Here is a 17,141-nt window from a genome sequence, read left to right as displayed (position 1 = left end):
TAAGTTCATACAGTAATTTCCCTTGATTTTATGCCATTTTAATGTTGGAAATAGTCTAACAATGCTGCTAAATCTAGTAAGACTTAGCTTAAGTTCATACAGTAATTTCCCTTGATTTTATGCCATTTTTGTGTTGGAAATGGTCTAACAATGCTGCTAAATCTAGTAAGACTTAGATTAAGTTCATACAGTAATTTCCCTTGATTTTATGCCATTTTTATGATGGAAATAGTCTAACAATGCTGCCATATCTAGTAAGACTTACATTAAGTTCATACAGTAATTTCCCTTGATTTTATGCCATTTTTATTATGGAAATAGTCTAACAATGCTGCTAAATCTAGTAAGACTTAGATTAAGTTCATACAGTAATTTCCCTTGATTTTATGCCATTTTTATGTTGGAAATAGGCTAAAAAATGCTGCTAAATCTAGTAAGACTTAGATTAAGTTCATACAGTAATTTCCCTTGATTTTATGCCATTTTTACGTTGGAAATAGTGTAACAATGCTGCTAAATCTAGTAAGACTTAGATTAAGTTCATACAGTAATTTCCCTTGCTTTTATGCCATTTTTATGTTGGAAATAGGCTAAACAAATGGTGCTGAATCTAGTAAGACTTAGATTAAGTTAATACAGTAATTTCCCTTGAGTGTATGCCATTTTTATGTTGGAAATAGTCTAACAATGCTGCTAAATCTAGTAAGACTTAGATTAAGTTCATACAGTAATTTCCCTTGATTTTATGCCATTTTTATGTTGGAAATAGGCTAACAATGCTGCTAAATCTAGTAAGACTTAGATTAAGTTCATACAGTAATTTCCCTTGTTTTATGCCATTTTTATGTTAGAAAAAAGTTAAAACTGGTGCTAAATCTCGTAAGACTTAGATTAAGTTCATACAGTAATTTCCCTTGATTTTATGCCATTTTTATGGTGAAAATAGTCTAAACAAACGGTGCTAAATCTAGTAAGACTTAGATTAAGTTCATACAGTAATTTCCCTTAATTTTATGCCATTTTTATGTTGGAAATAGTCTAACAATGCTGCCATATCTAGTAAGACTTACATTAAGTTCATACAGTAATTTCCCTTGATTTTATGCCATTTTTATGATTGAAATAGTCTAACAATGCTGCTAAATCTAGTAAGACTTAGATTAAGTTCATACAGTAATTTCCCTTGATTTTATGCCATTTTTATGTTGGAAATAGGCTAAACAAATGGTGCTAAATCTAGTAAGACTTAGATTAAGTTCATACAGTAATTTCCCTTGATTTTATGCCATTTTAATGTTGGAAATAGTCTAACAATGCTGCCATATCTAGTAAGACTTAGATTAAGTTAATACAGTAATTTCCCTTGATTTTATTCCATTTTTATGTTGGAAATAGTCTAACAATGCTGCTAAATCTAGTAAGACTATGATTAAGTTCATACAGTGATTACCCTTGATTTTATGCCATTTTTATGTTGGAAATAGTCTAACAATGCTGCTAAATCTAGTAAGACTTAGATTAAGTTAATACAGTGATTTCCCTTGATTTTATGCCATTTTTATGTTGGAAATAGTCTAACAATGCTGCTAAATCTAGTAAGACTTAGATTAAGTTCATACAGTAATTTCCCTTAATTTTATGCCATTGTTATGTTGGAAATAGTCTAACAATGCTGCTATATCTAGTAAGACTTAGATTAAGTTCATACAGTAATTTCCCTTGATTTTATGCCATTTTTATGTTGGAAACAGTCAAACAATGCTGCTAAATCTAGTAAGACTTAGATTAAGTTCATACAGTAATTTCCCTTGATTTTATGCCATTTTTGTGTTGGAAATAGTCTAACAATGCTGCTAAATCTAGTAAGACTTAGATTAAGTTCATACAGTAATTTCCCTTGATTTTATGCCATTTTTATGCTGGAACTAGTCTTAAACTGGTGCTAAATCTAGTAAGACTTAGATTAAGTTCATACAGTAATTTCCCCTGATTTTATGCCATTTTTATGTTGGAAATAGTCTAACAATGCTGCTAAATCTAGTAAGACTATGATTAAGTTCATACAGTAATTTCCCTTGATTTTATGCCATTTTTATGTTGGAAATAGTCTAACAATGCTGCTAAATCTAGTAAGACTTAGATTAAGTTAATACAGTAATTTCCCTTGATTTTATGTGATTTTTATGTTGGAAATAGGCTAAACAAATGGTGCTAAATCTAGTAAGACTTAGATTAAGTTCATACAGTAATTTCCCTTGATTTTATGCCATTTTTATGTTTAAAATAGGATAAACAAATGGTGCTAAATCTAGTAAGACTTAGATTAAGTTCATACAGTAATTCCCCTTGATTTTATGCCATTTTTATGATGGAAATAGTCTAACAATGCTGCTAAATCTAGTAAGACTTAGATTAAGTTCATACAGTAATTTCCCTTGATTTTATGCCATTTTTATGTTGGAAATAGTCTAACAATGCTGCTAAATCTAGTAAGACTTAGATTAAGTTCATACAGTAATTTTCCTTAATTGTATGCCATTTTTATGTTGGAAATAGTCTAACAATGCTGCCATATCTAGTAAGACTTACATTAAGTTCATACAGTAATTTCCCTTGATTTTATGGCATTTTTATGATGGAAATAGTCTAACAATGCTGCTAAATCTAGTAAGACTTAGATTAAGTTCATACATTAAGTTCCCTTGATTTTATGCCATTTTTATGTTGGAAATAGGCTAAACAAATGGTGCTAAATCTAGTAAGACTTAGATTAAGTTCATACAGTAATTTCCCTTGATTTTATGCCATTTTTACGTTGGAAATAGTCTAACAATCCTGCCATATCTAGTAAGACTTACATTAAGTTCATACAGTAATTTCCCTTGATTTTATGCCATTTTTATGATGGAAATAGTCTAACAATGCTGCTAAATCTAGTAAGACTTAGATTAAGTTAATACAGTAATTTTCCTTAATTGTATGCCATTTTTATGTTGGAAATAGTCTAACAATGCTGCCATATCTAGTAAGACTAAGATTAAGTTCATACAGTAATTTCCCTTGATTTTATGCAATTTTTATGTTAGAAAAAGATTAAAACTGGTGCTAAATCTAGTAAGACTTAGATTAAGTTTATACAGTAATTTCCCTTGATTTTATGCCATTTTTATGTTGGAAATAGTCTAAAACTGGTGCTAAATCTCGTAAGACTTAGATTAAGTTCATACAGTAATTTCCGTTGATTTTATGCCATTTTTATGTTGGAAATAGTCTAACAAATGTGCTAAATCAAGTAAGACTATGATTAAGTTCATACAGTGATTTCCCTTGATTTTATGCCATTTTTATATTGGAAATAGTCTAACAATGCTGCTAAATCTAGTAAGACTTAGATTAAGTTCATACAGTAATTTCCCTTGATTTTATGCCATTTTTGTGTTGGAAATAGTCTAACAATGCTGCTAAATCTAGTAAGACTTAGATTAAGTTCATACAGTAATTTCCCTTGATTTTATGCCATTTTTATGCTGGAAATAGTCTTAAACTGGTGCTAAATCTAGTAAGACTTAGATTAAGTTCATACAGTAATTTCCCTTGATTTTATGCCATTTTTATGTCTAAAATAGGCTAAACAAATAGTGCTAAATCTAGTAAGACTTAGATTAAGTTAATACAGTAATTTCCCTTGATTTTATGCCATTTTTATGTTGGAAATAGTCTAACAATGCTGCTAAATCTAGTAAGACTAAGATTAAGTTCATACAGTAATTTCCCTTGATTTTATGCCATTTTTATGTTGGAAATAGGCTAAACAAATGGTGCTAAATCTAGTAAGACTTAGATTAAGTTCATACAGTAATTTCCCTTGATTTTATGCCGTTTTTATGTTGAAAATAGTCTAAACAAACGGTGCTAAATCTAGTAAGACTTAGATTAAGTTCATACAGTAATTTCCCTTAATTTTATGCCATTTTTATGTTGGAAATAGTCTAACAATGCTGCCATATCTAGTAAGACTTACATTAAGTTCATACAGTAATTTCCCTTGAGTGTATGCCATTTTTATGATGGAAATAGTCTAACAATGCTGCTTAATCTAGTAAGACTTAGATTAAGTTCATACAGTAATTTCCCTTGATTTTATGCCATTTTTATGTTGGAAATAGTCTAACAATGCTGCTAAATCTCGTAAGACTTAGATTAAGTTCATACAGTAATTTCCCTTGATTTTATGCCATTTTTATGTTGGAAATAGGCTAAACAAATAGTGCTAAATCTCGTAAGACTTAGATTAAGTTCATACAGTAATTTCCCTTGATTTTATGCCATTTTTATGTTGGAAATAGTCTAACAATGCTGCCATATCTAGTAAGACTTACATTAAGTTCATATAGTGATTTCCCTTGATTTTATGCCATTTTTATGTTGGAAATAGGCTAACAATGCTGCTAAATCTAGTAAGACTTAGATTAAGTTCATACAGTAATTTCCCTTGATTTTATGCCATTTTTATGTTGGAAATAGGCTAACAATGCTGCTATATCTAGTAAGACTTAGATTAAGTTCATACAGTAATTTCCCTTGATTTTATGCCATTTTTATGTTGGAAATAGTCTAACAATGCTGCTAAATCACGTAAGACTGAGATTAAGTTCATACAGTAATTTCCCTTGATTTTATGCCATTTTTATGTTGGAAATAGTCTAACAATGCTGCTAAATCTAGTAAGACTTAGATTAAGTTCATACAGTAATTTCCCTTGATTTTATGCCATTTGTATGCTGGAAATAGGCTAAAACTTGTGCTAAATCGAGTAAGACTTAGATTAAGTTTATACAGTAATTTCCTTTGGTTTTATGCCATTTTTATGTTAGAAAAAGGTTAAAACTGGTGCTAAATCTAGTAAGACTTAGATTAAGTTCATACAGTAATTTCCCTTGATTTTATGCCATTTTTATGTTGGAAATAGTCTAACAATGGTGCTAAATCTAGTAAGACTTAGATTAAGTTCATACAGTAATTTCCCTTAATTTTATGCCATTTTTATGTTGGAAATAGTCTAACAATGCTGCTAAATCTAGTAAGACTATGATTAAGTTCATACAGTGATTTCCCTTGATTTTATGCCATTTTTATGTTGGAAATAGTCTAACAATGCTGCTAAATCTAGTAAGACTTAGATTAAGTTCATACAGTAATTTCCCTTTATTTTATGCCATTTTTATGTTGGAAATAGTCTAACAATGCTGCTAAATCTAGTAAGACTTAGATTAAGTTCATACAGTAATTTCCCTTAATTTTATGCCATTTTTTGTTGAAAATAGTCTAACAATGCTGCTATATCACGTAAGACTTAGATTAAGTTCATACAGTAATTTCCCTTGATTTTATGCCATTTTTGTGTTGGAAATAGTCTAACAATGCTGCTAAATCTAGTAAGACTTAGCTTAAGTTCATACAGTAATTTCCCTTGATTTTATTCCATTTTTGTGTTGGAAATAGTCTAACAATGCTGCTAAATCTAGTAAGACTTAGATTAAGTTCATACAGTAATTTCCCTTGATTTTATGCCATTTTTATGCTGGAAATATTCTTAAACTGGTGCTAAATCTAGTAAGACTTAGATTAAGTTAATACAGTAATTTCCCTTGATTTTATGCCATTTTTATGTTGGAAATAGTCTTACAATGCTGCTAAATCTAGTAAGACTATGATTAAGTTCATACAGTAATTTCCCTTGATTTTATGCCATTTTTATGTTGGAAATAGTCTAACAATGCTGCTAAATCTAGTAAGACTTAGATTAAGTTCATACAGTAATTTCCCTTGATTTTATGCGATTTTTATGTTGGAAATAGGCTAAACTATCGTGCTAAATCTAGTAAGACTTAGATTAAGTTCATACAGTAATTTCCCTTGATTTTATGCCATTTTTATGTTTAAAATAGGCTAAACAAATGGTGCTAAATCTAGTAAGACTTAGATTAAGTTCATACAGTAATTCCCCTTGATTTTATGCCATTTTTATGCTGGAAATTGGCTTAAACTGGTGCTAAATCTCGTAAGACTTAGATTAAGTTCATACAGTAATTTCCCTTGATTTTATGCCATTTTTATGTTGGAAATAGGCTAAACAAATGGTGCTAAATCTAGTAAGACTTAGATTAAGTTCATACAGTAATTTCCCTTGATTTTATGCCATTTTTATGTTGAAAATAGTCTAAACAAACCGTGCTAAATCTAGTAAGACTTAGATTAAGTTCATACAGTAATTTCCCTTAATTTTATGCCATTTTTTGTTGGAAATAGTCTAACAATGCTGCCATATCTAGTAAGACTTACATTAAGTTCATACAGTAATTTCCCTTGAGTGTATGCCATTTTTATGATGGAAATAGTCTAACAATGCTGCTAAATCTAGTAAGACTTAGATTAAGTTCATACAGTAATTTCCCTTGATTTTATGCCATTTTTATGTTGGAAATAGGCTAAACAAATGGTGCTAAATCTAGTAAGACTTAGATTAAGTTCATACAGTAATTTCCCTTGATTTTATGCCATTTTTATGTTGGAAATAGTCTAACAATGCTGCTAAATCTAGTAAGACTTAGATTAAGTTCATAGAGTAATTTCCCTTGATTTTATGCCATGTTTATGTTGGAAATAGGCTAAACAAATGGTGCTAAATCTAGTAAGACTTAGATTAAGTTCATACAGTAATTTCCCTTGATTTTATGCCATTTTTATGTTGGAAATAGTCTAACAATGCTGCTAAATCTCGTAAGACTTAGATTAAGTTCATACAGTAATTTCCCTTGATTTTATGCCATTTTTATGTTGGAAATAGCCTAACAATGCTGCTAAATCTAGTAAGACTTAGATTAAGTTCATACAGTAATTTCCCCTGATTTTATGCCATTTTTATGCTGGAAATAGTCTAACAATGCTGCTAAATCTAGTAAGACTTAGATTAAGTTAATACAGTAATTTCCCTTGATTTTATGCCATTTTTATGCTGGAAATAGGGTTAAACTAGTGCTAAATCTCGTAAGACTTTGATTAAGTTTATACAGTAATTTCCCTTGATTTTATGCCATTTTTATGGAAGAAATAGGCTAAACAAATTGTGCTAAATCTAGTAAGACTTAGATTAAGTTCATACAGTAATTTCCCTTGATTTTAGGCCATTTTTATCTTGGAAATAGTCTAACAATGCTGCTAAATCTAGTAAGACTTAGTTTAAGTTCATACAGTAATTTCCCTTGATTTTATGCCATTTTAATGTTGGAAATAGTCTAACAATGCTGCTAAATCTAGTAAGACTTAGCTTAAGTTCATACAGTAATTTCCCTTGATTTTATGCCATTTTTGTGTTGGAAATGGTCTAACAATGCTGCTAAATCTAGTAAGACTTAGATTAAGTTCATACAGTAATTTCCCTTGATTTTATGCCATTTTTATGCTGGAAATAGTCTTAAACTGGTGCTAAATCTAGTAAGACTTAGATTAAGTTCATACAGTAATGTCCCTTGATTTTATGCCATTTTTATGCTGGAAATAGGCTAACAATGCTGCTAAATCTAGTAAGACTATGATTAAGTTCATACAGTAATTTCCCTTGATTTTATGCCATTTTATGTTGGAAATAGTCTAACAATGCTGCTAAATCTAGTAAGACTTAGATTAAGTTCATACAGTAATTTCCCTTGATTTTATGCCATTTCTATGTTGGAAATAGGCTAAAACTGTCGTGCTAAATCTAGTAAGACTTAGATTAAGTTCATACAGTAATTTCCCTTTATTTTATGCCATTTTTATGTTTAAAATAGGCTAAACAAATGGTGCTAAATTTAGTAAGACTTAGATTAAGTTCGTACAGTAATTCCTCTTGATTTTATTCCATTTTTATGCTGGAAATTGGCTTAAACTGGTGCTAAATCTCGTAAGACTTAGATTGAGTTCATACAGTAATTTCCCTTGATTTTATGCCATTTTTATGTTGGAAATAGGCTAAACAAATGGTGCTAAATCTACTAAGACTTAGATTAAGTTCATACAGTAATTTCACTTGATTTTATGCCATTTTTATGTTGGAAATAGTCTAAAACTGGTTCTAAATCTCGTAAGACTTAGATTAAGTTCATACAGTAATTTCCCTTAATTTTATGCCATTTTTATGTTGGAAATAGTCTAACAATGCTGCCATATCTAGTAAGACTTACATTAAGTTCATACAGAAATTTCCCTTGATTTTATGCCATTTTTATGTTGGAAATAGTCTAACAATGCTGCTAAATCTAGTAAGACTTAGATTAAGTTCATACAGTAATTTCCCTTGATTTTATGCCATTTTTATGTTGGAAATAGGCTAACAATGCTGCTAAATCTAGTAAGACTTAGATTAAGTTCATACAGTAATTTCCCTTGATTTTATGCCATTTTTATGTTGGAAATAGGCTAACAATGCTGCTATATCTAGTAAGACTTAGATTAAGTTCATACAGTAATTTCCCTTGATTTTATGCCATTTTTATGTTGGAAATAGTCTAACAATGCTGCTAAATCTAGTAAGACTTAGATTAAGTTCATACAGTAATTTCCCTTGATTTTATGCCATTTTTATGTTGGAAATAGTCTAACAATGCTGCTAAATCTAGTAAGACTTAGATTAAGTTTATACAGTAATTTCCCTTGATTTATTGCCATGTTTATGCTGGAAATAGGCTAAAACTGGTGCTAAAATCTAGTAAGACTTAGATTAAGTTCATACAGTAATTTCCCTTGGTTTTATGCCATTTTTATGTTAGAAAAAAGGTTAAAACTGGTGCTAAATCTCGTAAGACTAAGATTAAGTTCATACAGTAATTTCCCTTGATTTTATGCCATTTTTATGTTGGAAATAGTCTAACAATGGTGCTAAATCTAGTAAGACTATGATTAAGTTCATACAGTGATTTCCCTTGATTTTATGCCATTTTTATGTTGGAAATAGTCTAACAATGCTGCTAAATCTAGTAAGACTTAGATTAAGTTCATACAGTAATTTCCCTTTATTTTATGCCATTTTTATGTTGGAAATAGTCTAACAATGCTGCTAAATCTAGTAAGACTTAAATTAATTTCATACAGTAATTTCCCTTGATTTTATGCCATTTTTATGTTGGAAATTGTCTAACAATGCTGCTTAATTTAGTAAGACTTAGATTAAGTTCATACAGTAATTTCCCTTTATTTTATGCCATTTTTATGTTGGAAATAGTCTAACAATGCTGCTAAATCTAGTAATACTTAGATTGAGTTCATACAGTAATTTCCCTTGATTTTATGCCATTTTTGTGTTGGAAATAGTCTAACAATGCTGCTAAATCTAGTAAGACTTAGATTAAGTTCATACAGTAATTTCCCTTGATTTTATGCCATTTTCATGCTGGAAATAGTCTTAAACTTGTGCTAAATCTAGTAAGACTTAGATTAAGTTCATACAGTAATTTCCCTTGATTTTATGCGATTTTTATATTGGAAATAGGCTAAACTATTGTGCTAAATCTAGTAAGACTTAGATTAAGTTCATACAGTAATTTCCCTTGATTTTATGCCATTTTTATGTTTAAAATAGGCTAAACAAATGGTGCTAAATCTAGTAAGACTTAGATTAAGTTCATACAGTAATTTCCCTTGATTTTATGCAATATTTATGCTGGAAATTGGCTTAAACTGGTGCTAAATCTCGTAAGACTTAGATTAAGTTCATACAGTAATTTCCCTTGATTTTATGCCATTTTTATGTTGGAAATAGGCTAAACAAATGGTGCTAATTCTAGTAAGACTTAGATTAAGTTCATACAGTAATTTCCGTGTATTTTATGCCATTTTTATGTTGAAAATATTCTAAACAAACGGTGCTAAATCTAGTAAGACTTAGATTAAGTTCATACAGTAATTTCCCTTGATTTTATGCCATTTTTATGTTGGAAATAGTCTAACAATGCTGCTAAATCTAGTAAGACTTAGATTAAGTTCATACAGAAATTTCCCTTGAGTGTATGCCATTTTTATGATGGAAATAGTCTAACAATGCTGCTAAATCTAGTAAGACTTAGATTAAGTTCATACAGTAATTTCCCTTGATTTTATGCCATTTTTATGTTGGAAATAGGCTAAACAAATGGTGCTAAATCTAGTAAGACTTAGATTGAGTTCATACAGTAATTTCCCTTGATTTTATGCCATTTTTATGCTGGAAATAGTCTAACAATGCTGCTAAATCTAGTAAGACTTAGATTAGGTTCATACAGTAATTTCCCTTGATTTTATGCCATTTTTATGCTGGAAATAGGGTTAAACTGGTGCTAAATCTCGTAAGACTTAGATTAAGTTTATACAGTAATTTCCCTTGATTTTATGCCATTTTTATGTTGGAAATAGGCTAAGCAAATTGTGCTAAATCTAGTAAGACTTAGATTAAGTTCATACAGTAATTTCCCTTGATTTTATGCCATTTTTATGTTTAAAATAGGCTAAACAAATGGTGCTAAATCTAGTAAGACTTAGATTAAGTTCATACAGTAATTTCCCTTGATTTTATGCCATTGTTATGTTGGAAATAGTCTAACAATGCTGCTAAATCTAGTAAGACTTAGCTTAAGTTCATACAGTAATTCCCCTTGATTTTATGCCATTTTTATGCTGGAAATGGTCTTAAACTGGTGCTTAATCTAGTAAGACTTAGATTAAGTTCATACAGTAATATCCCTTGATTTTATGCCATTTTTATGTTGGAAATAGTCTAACAATGCTGCTAAATCTAGTAAGACTATGATTAAGTTCATACAGTAATTTCCCTTGATTTTATGCCATTTTTATGTTGGAAGTAGTCTAACAATGCTGCTAAATCTAGTAAGACTTAGATTAAGTTCATACAGTAATTCCCCTTGATTTTATGCCATTTTTATGCTGGAAATAGTCTTAAACTGGTGCTTAATCTAGTAAGACTTACATTAAGTTCATACAGTAATTTCCCTTGATTTTATGCCATTTTTATGATGGAAATAGTCTAACAATGCTGCTAAATCTAGTAAGACTAAGATTAAGTTCATACAGTAATTTCCCTTGATTTTATGCCATGTTTATGTTGGAAATAGGCTAAACAAATGGTGCTAAATCTAGTAAGACTTAGATTAAGTTCATACAGTAATTTCCCTTGATTTTATGCCATTTTTATGTTTAAAATAGGCTAAACAAATGGTGCTAAATCTAGTAAGACTTAGATTAAGTTCATACAGTAATTCCCCTTGATTTTATGCAATTTTTATGCTGGAAATTGGCTTAAACTGGTGCTAAATCTCGTAAGACTTAGATTAAGTTCATACAGTAATTTCCCTTGATTTTATGCCATTTTTATGTTGGAAATAGGCTAAACACATGGTGCTAAATCTAGTAAGACTTAGATTAAGTTAATACAGTAATTTCCCTTGATTTTATGCCATTGTTATGTTGAAAATAGTCTAACAATGCTGCCATATCTAGTAAGACTTACATTAAGTTCATACAGTAATTTCCCTTGAGTGTATGCCATTTTTATGATGGAAATAGTCTAACAATGCTGCTAAATCTAGTAAGACTTAGATTAAGTTCATACAGTAATTTCCCTTGATTTTATGCCATTTTTATGTTGGAAATAGGCTAAACAAATGGTGCTAAATCTAGTAAGACTTAGATTAAGTTCATACAGTAATTTCCCTTGATTTTATGTCATTTTTATGTTGGAAATAGTCTAACAATGCTGCTAAATCTAGTAAGACTTAGATGAAGTTCATACAGTAATTTCCCTATATTTTATGCCATTTATATGTTTGAAATAGGCTAAACAAATGGTGCTAAATCTAGTAAGACTTAGATTAAGTTCATACAGTAATTTTCCTTGATTTTAGGCCATTTTTATGATGGAAATAGTCTAACAATGCTGCTAAATCTAGTAAGACTTAGATTAAGTTCATACAGTAATTTCCCTTGATTTTATGCCATTTTTATGTTGGAAATAGGCTAACAATGCTGCTAAATCTAGTAAGACTTAGATTAAGTTCATACAGTAATCTCCCTTGATTTTATGCCATTTTTATGCTGGAAATAGTCTAACAATGCTGCTAAATCTAGTAAGACTTAGATTAAGTTCATACAGTAATTTCCCTTGATTTTATGCCATTTTTATGCTGGAAATAGGGTTAAACTGGTGCTAAATCTCGTAAGACTTAGATTAAGTGTATACAGTAATTTCCCTTGATTTTATGCCATTTTTATGGTAGAAATAGGCTGAACAAATGGTGCTAAATTAAGTAAGACTTAGATTAAGTTCATACAGTAATTTCCCTTGATTTTAGGCCATTTTTATCTTGGAAATAGTCTAACAATGCTGCTAAATCTAGTAAGACTTAGATTAAGTTAATACAGTAATTTCCCTTGATTTTATGCCATTTTTATGTTGGAAATAGTCTAACAATGCTGCTAAATCTAGTAAGACTTAGATTAAGTTCATACAGTAATTTCCCTTGATTTTATGCCATTTTTATGTTGGAAATAGGCTAAACACATGGTGCTAGGTCTAGTAAGACTTAGATTAAGTTCATACAGTAATTTCCCTTGATTTTTTTCAATTTTTATGTTGGAAATAGTCTAAAACTTGTGCTAAATCTCGTAAGACTTAGATTAAGTTCATACAGTAATTTCCCTATATTTTATGCCATTTTTATGTTGGAAATAGTCTAACAATGCTGCTAAATCTAGTAAGACTATGATTAAGTTCATACAGTAATTTCCCTTGATTTTATGCCATTTTTATGTTGGAAATAGTCTAACAATGCTGCTAAATCTAGTAAGACTATGATTAAGTTCATACAGTAATTTCCCTTGATTTTATGCCATGTTTATGTTGGAAATAGGCTAAACAAATGGTGCTAAATCTAGTAAGACTTAGATTAAGTTCATACAGTAATTTCCCTTGATTTTATGCCATTTTTATGTTTAAAATAGGCTAAACAAATGGTGCTAAATCTAGTAAGACTAAGATTAAGTTCATACAGTAATTCCCCTTGATTTTATGCCATTTTTATGCTGGAAATTGGCTTAAACTGGTGCTAAATCTCGTAAGACTTAGATTAAGTTCATACAGTAATTTCCCTTGATTTTATGCCATTTTTATGTTGGAAATAGGCTAAACATATGGTGCTAAATCTAGTAAGACTTAGATTAAGTTAATACAGTAATTTTCCTTGATTTTATGCCATTTTTATGTTGAAAATAGTCTAACAATGCTGCCATATCTAGTAAGACTTACATTAAGTTCATACAGTAATTTCCCTTGAGTGTATGCCATTTTTATGATGGAAATAGTCTAACAATGCTGCTAAATCTAGTAAGACTTAGATTAAGTTCATACAGTAATTTCCCTTGATTTTATGCCATTTTTATGTTGGAAATAGGCTAAACAAATGGTGCTAAATCTAGTAAGACTTAGATTAAGTTCATACAGTAATTTCCCTTGATTTTATGCCATTTTTATGTTGGAAATAGTCTAACAATGCTGCTAAATCTAGTAAGACTTACATTAAGTTCATACAGTAATTTCCCTATATTTTATGCCATTTATATGTTTGAAATAGGCTAAACAAATGGTGCTAAATCTAGTAAGACTTAGATTAAGTTCATACAGTAATTTTCCTTGATTTTAGGCCATTTTTATGTTGGAAATAGTCTAACAATGCTGCTAAATCTAGTAAGACTTAGATTAAGTTCATACAGTAATTTCCCTTGATTTTATGCCATTTTTATGTTGGAAATAGTCTAACAATGCTGCTAAATCTAGTAAGACTTAGATTAAGTTCATACAGTAATTTCCCTTGATTTTATGCCATTTTTATGGTAGAAATAGGCTAAACAAATGGTGCTAAATTAAGTACGACTTAGATTAAGTTCATACAGTAATTTCCCTTGATTTTAGGCCATTTTTATCTTGGAAATAGTCTAACAATGCTGCTAAATCTAGTAAGACTTAGATTAAGTTAATACAGTAATTTCCCTTGATTTTATGCCATTTTTATGTTGGAAATAGTCTAACAATGCTGCTAAATCTAGTAAGACTTAGATTAAGTTCATACAGTAATTTCCCTTGATTTTATGCCATTTTTATGCTGGATGTAAACTAAAACTGGTGCTAAATCTCGTAAGACTTAGATTAAGTTCATACAGTAATTTCCCTTGATTTTATGCCATTTTTATGTTGGAAATAGGCTAAACACATGGTGCTAGGTCTAGTAAGACTTAGATTAAGTTCATACAGTAATTTCCCTATATTTTATGCCATTTTTATGTTGGAAATAGTCTAACAATGCTGCTAAATCTAGTAAGACTATGATTAAGTTCATACAGTAATTTCCCTATATTTTATGCCATTTATATGTTTGAAATAGGCTAAACAAATGGTGCTAAATCGAGTAAGACTTAGATTAAGTTCATACAGTAATTTTCCTTGATTTTAGGCCATTTTTATGTTGGAAATAGTCTAACAATGCTGCTAAATCTAGTAAGACTTAGATTAAGTTCATACAGTAATTTCCCTTGATTTTATGCCATTTTTATGTTGGAAATAGTCTAACAATGCTGCTAAATCTAGTAAGACTTAGATTAAGTTCATACAGTAATCTCCCTTGATTTTATGCCATTTTTATGCTGGAAATAGTCTAACAATGCTGCTAAATCTAGTAAGACTTAGATTAAGTTCATACAGTAATTTCCCTTGATTTTATGCCATTTTTATGCTGGAAATAGGGTTAAACTGGTGCTAAATCTCGTAAGACTTAGATTAAGTGTATACAGTAATTTCCCTTGATTTTATGCCATTTTTATGGTAGAAATAGGCTAAACAAATGGTGCTAAATTAAGTACGACTTAGATTAAGTTCATACAGTAATTTCCCTTGATTTTAGGCCATTTTTATCTTGGAAATAGTCTAACAATGCTGCTAAATCTAGTAAGACTTAGATTAAGTTAATACAGTAATTTCCCTTGATTTTATGCCATTTTTATGTTGGAAATAGTCTAACAATGCTGCTAAATCTAGTAAGACTTAGATTAAGTTCATACAGTAATTTCCCTTGATTTTATGCCATTTTTATGCTGGATGTAAACTAAAACTGGTGCTAAATCTCGTAAGACTTAGATTAAGTTCATACAGTAATTTCCCTTGATTTTATGCCATTTTTATGTTGGAAATAGGCTAAACACATGGTGCTAGGTCTAGTAAGACTTAGATTAAGTTCATACAGTAATTTCCCTATATTTTATGCCATTTTTATGTTGGAAATAGTCTAACAATGCTGCTAAATCTAGTAAGACTATGATTAAGTTCATACAGTAATTTCCCTTGATTTTATGCCATTTTTATGTTGGAAATAGTCTAACAATGCTGCTAAATCTAGTAAGACTTAGATTAAGTTCATACAGTAATTTCCCTTGATTTTATGCCATTTTTATGTTGGAAATAGGCTAAACTATCGTGCTAAATCTCGTAAGACTTAGATTAAGTTCATACAGTAATTTCCCTTGATTTTATGTCATTTTTATGTTTAAAATAGGCTTAACAAATTGTGCTAAATCTAGTAAGACTTAGATTAAGTTCATACAGTAATTCCCCTTGATTTTATGCCATTTTTATGCTGGAAATTCGCTTAAACTGGTGCTAAATCTCGTAAGACTTAGATTAAGTTCATACAGTAATTTCCCTTGATTTTATGCCATTTTTATGTTGGAAATAGGCTAAACACATGGTGCTAAATCTAGTAAGACTTAGATTAAGTTCATACAGTAATTTCCCTTGATTTTATGCCATTTTTATGTTGGAAATAGTCTAACAATGCTGCCATATCTAGTAAGACTTACATTAAGTTCATACAGTAATTTCCCTTGAGTGTATGCCACTTTTATGATGGAAATAGTCTAACAATGCTGCTAAATCTAGTAAGACTTAGATTAAGTTCATACAGTAATTTCCCTTGATTTTATGCCATTTTTATGTTGGAAATAGGCTAAACAAATGGTGCTAAATCTCGTAAGACTTAGATTAAGTTCATACAGTAATTTCCCTTGATTTTATGCCATTTTTATGTTGGAAATAGTCTAACAATGCTGCTAAATCTAGTAAGACTTAGATTAAGTTCATACAGTAATTTCCCTTGATTTTATGCCATTTTTATGTTGGAAATAGTCTAACAATGCTGCTAAATCTCGTAAGACTTAGATTAAGTTCATACAGTAATCTCCCTTGATTTTATGCCATTTTTATGCTGGAAATAGTCTAACAATGCTGCTAAATCTAGTAAGACTTAGATTAAGTTCATACAGTAATTCCCCTTGATTTTATGCCATTTTTATGCTGGAAATTGGCTTAAACTGGTGCTAAATCTCGTAAGACTTAGATTAAGTTCATACAGTAATTTCCCTTGATTTTATGCCATTTTTATGTTGGAAATAGGCTTAACAAATGGTGCTAAATCTAGTAAGACTTAGATTAATTCATACAGTAATTCCCATTGATTTTATGCCATTTTTATGCTGGAAATTGGCTTAAACTGGTGCTAAATCTCGTAAGACTTAGATTAAGTTCATACAGTAATTTCCCTTGATTTTATGCCATTTTTATGTTGGAAATAGGCTAAACACATGGTGCTAAATCTAGTAAGACTTAGATTAAGTTCATACAGTAATTTCCCTTGATTTTATGCCATTTTTATGTTGGAAATAGTCTAACAATGCTGCCATATCTAGTAAGACTTACATTAAGTTCATACAGTAATTTCCCTTGAGTGTATGCCACTTTTATGATGGAAATAGTCTAACAATGCTGCTAAATCTAGTAAGACTAAGATTAAGTTCATACAGTAATTTCCCTTGATTTTATGCCATTTTTATGTTGGAAATAGGCTAAACAAATGGTGCTAAATCTAGTAAGACTTAGATTAAGTTCATACAGTAATTTCCCTTGATTTTATGCCATTTTTATGTTGGAAATAGTCTAACAATGCTGCTAAATCTCGTAAGACTTAGATTAAGTTCATACAGTAATTTCCCTTGATTTTATGCCATTTTTATGC

This window comes from Euprymna scolopes, chromosome 8 (assembly GCF_053919585.1).
Source record: "Euprymna scolopes isolate OS-2025 chromosome 8, ASM5391958v1, whole genome shotgun sequence".
Taxonomy (NCBI): domain Eukaryota; kingdom Metazoa; phylum Mollusca; class Cephalopoda; order Sepiida; family Sepiolidae; genus Euprymna; species Euprymna scolopes.
The sequence above is the reverse complement of the archived record's forward strand: the minus strand, read 5'-3'. Positions refer to the sequence as shown.